We start from the raw sequence: 4,184 nt of genomic DNA, 5'->3' as shown, positions 1-4,184 counted from the left end.
GCCAAAAACGTAGAATTCCGCACGATTCCCATATTTTCATGTGTTATAGCCCACGCCTTCCGAGTGGGCCCGGTCCCCCAGAACCGGATCACCTAAGATTTTTCAGGGCCATTACATACGACCTAAGGAACCATAGTCACCGTCTCGCCATGATCGTTCCTCGCATTTTTGCGTTTCCGGCCAAAAAACTAGAATTCTGCCTGATAACTATATTTTCGTGTGCTATAGCCCACGCCTTCTGAGTGGGCGCGAGCCCCCGGACCCCGATCACCTAAAATATTTTCGGGCCATGAAATACGACCTAAGGAACCATAGTTACCGCTCCGCAATGATCGTTCCTCATGTTTTGCGTTTTACGACCAAAAAATTAGAATTCTGCGTGATTCCCATATTTTCGTGTTCTATAGCCCACGCCTTCCGAGTGGGCCGGGCCCCCCAGACTCGGATCGCCTAAAATTTTTTCAGGCCATCATATAGGACCTAAGGAACCATAGTCACTGCCTCTCCATAATTGTTCCTCATTTTTTGCATTTTTCAGTCAAAAAACTAGAATTCCGCCCGATTTCTATATTTTTGTGTGCTATAGCCCACGCCTTCCAAGTGGTCCCGGCATCCCCGGACCCTGATCGCCTAAAATTTTTCCGGGCCATCTAATACGACCTAAGGAACCATAGTCACCGCCGTGCGATGACTATTCCTCATGTTTTTGCATTTTACGGCAAAAAAATAAGAATTTCGCCCGATTCCCTTTGTTTCGTATGCATAGCCCACGCCTTCCGAGTGGTCCCAGGGCCAGCAGAACCGGATCGCCTAAATTTTTCCGAGAAATTAAATATGACCTAAGCAACCATAGTCACCACCTCGTCATGACCGTTCCTCATTAATTTGCATTTTACGGCCAAAAAAGTAGAATTCCGCCTGATTCCCATATTTTCGTCTACTATAGCCCACGCCTTGCGAGTGGGCCCAGGCCTCCGAAATCGGATCGCCTAAAAATTTTTCGGGCAAAACAATACCACATAAGGAACCATATTGACCTACCCGTCGTGACCGTTCCTCGTTGTTTTTGCATTTTACGACCAAAAAACTAGAATTTCGCCCGATTACCATATTTTTGTGTGCTATTGCCCACGCTTTCCGAGTGGGCCAGGCCCCCCGGACTTGGATCGCCTAAAATTTTTTGGGCCATCAAATAGGACCTAAGGAACCATAGTCACTGCCTCGCTATGACGTTCCTCATTTTTTGCATTTTTTGGCCAAAAAACTAGAATTTCGCCCGATTCCCATATTTTTGTGTGCTATAGCCCACGCCTTTCAAGTGGTCCTGGCACCCCCGGACCCTGATTGCCTAAAATTTTTCCGGGCCATCAAACAAGACCTAAGGAACCATAGTAACCGCCCTGCCATGATCGTTCCTCATTTTTTGCATTTTTTGGCAAAACAACTAGAATTCCGCGCGATTACCATATTTTCATGTGCTATAGCCCACGCCTATCGAGTGGTCCCGGGACCCAAAGACCCCGATCGCCTAAAATTTTTCCGTACCATCAAATACGACCTAAGGAACCATAGTCACCGCCCCGCCATGAACTTTCCGAGTTTTTTGCCTTTTTCGGCCAAAAAACTAGAATTCCGCGCGATTCCCATATTTTCGTGTGCTATAGCCCACGCCTTCCGAGTGGTCCCGGGAACCCCAGACCCCGATCGCCAAAAATATTTCCGGACCATCAAATACCACCTAAGGAACCGTAGTCACCGCCCCGCCATGAATGTTCCTAGTTGTTTGCGTTTTTCAGCGAAAAAACTAGAATTCCACCCGTTTCCCATATTTTCGTGTGCTATAGCCCACGCCTTCCGAGTGGGCCAGGCCCCTCAGACTCGGAATGTCAAAAAAATTTTCGGGCCATTAATTACGACCTAAGGAAGCATAGTCACCGCCCTGCCATGATCGTTCCTCACTTTTTGCGTTTTTCGGCCAAAAAATTAGAATTTTTCCCGATTCCCATATTTTCGTGTCCTATAGCCCACGCCTTCAAAGTGGTCCCGGGACCCCCGGACCCCGATCGCCTAAAACTTTTCCGGGCTATCAAATATGACCTAAGAAACCATAGTCACCCCCCGCCATGATCGTTCCTCATATTTTGCGTTTTTTGGCCAAGAAACTAGAATTCCGCCTGATTCCCATATTTTCGTGTGCTATAGCCCACGCCTTCCGAGTGGGCTGGGCCCCCCGGACTCGGATCACCTAAAATTTTCGGGCCATCAAATAAGACCTAAGGAACCATAGTCACCTCCCCGCCATGATCGTTCCTCATTTTTTGCATTTTTCAGCCAAAAAATTAGAATTTCGCCCGATTCCCATATTTTCGTGTGCTATAGTCCACACCTTCCGAGTGGGCCGGGCCCCCTGGACTCGGAACGTCTAAAATTTTTTTGGGCCATTAAATACGACCTAATGAACCATAGTCACCGTCCCGCCAAGATCGTTCCTCACTTTTTGAGTTTTTCGGCCAAAAAATTAGAATTCCGCCCGATTCCCATATTTTCGTGTGCTATAGCCCACAACTTCAAAGTGGTCCCGGGACCCCCGCAGCCCGATCGCCTAAATTTTTTTTGGGCCATCAAATATGACCTAAGAAACCATAGTCACCGCCCCGCCATGATCGTTCCTCATATTTTGCGTTTTTTTGCCAAAAAACTAGGATTCCGCCCGATTCCCATATTTTCTTGTGCTATAGCCCACGCCTTCCGAATGGGCCGGGCCCCCGGACTCGGATCACCTAAATTTTTTTCAGGCCATCACATAAGACCTAAGGAACCATAGTCACCTCCCCGCCATGATCGTTCCTCATTTTTTGCATTTTTCGGCAAAAAACTAGAATTCTGCCAGATTCACATATTTTCGTGTGCTATAATAGCCCACACCTTCCCAATGGGTAGGGCCCCCGGAGCCGGATCGCCTAAATTTTTTCCAGGCCATCAAATACGACCTAAGAAAGCGTAGTCACCGCCCTGCCATGACCTTTCCTCATTTGTTGCATTTTACGGCCAAAAAACTAGAAATTCGCCCGATTCCCATATTTTCGTGTGCAATAACCCACCCCTTCCAAGTGGACCCGAGATTCCCGGACCCCGATCGCCTAAAATTTTTACGGCCCATCAAATACGATCTAAGGAACCAGAGTCACCGCCCCGCCATGATCGTTCCTCATTTTTTGCATTTTACTACAAAAAACTAGAATTTCGCATGATTCCCATATTTTCGTGTGCTATATCCAAGTGGGCCGGGCCACCCGGACTCGGATCTCCTAATATTTTTCCGGGCCATCAAATACGACCTAAAGAACCATAGTCATTGCCCTGACATGACCGTTCCTCGTTCTTTTGTGTTTTACGGCAAAAAACCTAGAATTCCGCCCGATTCTCATATTTTTGTATGCTAATAGCCCACGCCTTCCAAGTGGTCTTGGGACCCCCAGACCCCGATTGCGTAAAAATTTTCCGGGCCATAAAATACAACCTAAGGAACCATAGTCACCGCCCCGCCATGATCGGTCCTCATTTTTTGCATTTTTCGGCCAAAAAATTAGAATATTTCCCGATTCCCATATTTTCGTGTCCTATAGTCCACGCCTTCAAAGTGGTCCCGGGACCCCCGGACCCCGATCGCCTAAAAATTTTCCGGGCTATCAAATATGACCTAAGAAACCATAGTCCCCCCCCCCCCCCGCCATGATCGTTCCTCATATTTTGCGTTTTTTGGCCAAAAAACTAGAATTCCGCCTGATTCCTATATTTTCGTGTGCTATAGCCCACGCCTTCCGAGTGGGCTGGGCCCCCCGGACTCGGATCACCTAAAATTTTCGGGCCATCAAATAAGACTTAAGGAACCATAGTCACCTCCCCGCCATGATCGTTCCTCATTTTTTGCATTTTTCGGCCAAAAAATTAGAATTTCGCCCGATTCCCATATTTTCGTGTGCTATAGCCCACACCTTCCGAGTGGGCCGGGCCCCTGGACTCGGAACGTCTAAAATTTTTTCGGGCCATTAAATACGACCTAATGAACCATAGTCACAGTCCCGCCATGATCGTTCCTAACTTTTTGAGTTTTTCGGCCAAAAAATTAGAATTCCGCCCGATTCCCATATTTTCGTGTGCTATAGCCCACAACTTCAAAGTGG

The sequence above is a fragment of the Nicotiana tomentosiformis genome, chromosome 1, assembly GCF_000390325.3.
Source record: "Nicotiana tomentosiformis chromosome 1, ASM39032v3, whole genome shotgun sequence".
Classification (NCBI taxonomy): Eukaryota; Viridiplantae; Streptophyta; class Magnoliopsida; order Solanales; family Solanaceae; genus Nicotiana; species Nicotiana tomentosiformis.
Note: the sequence above shows the minus strand (reverse complement) of the source record.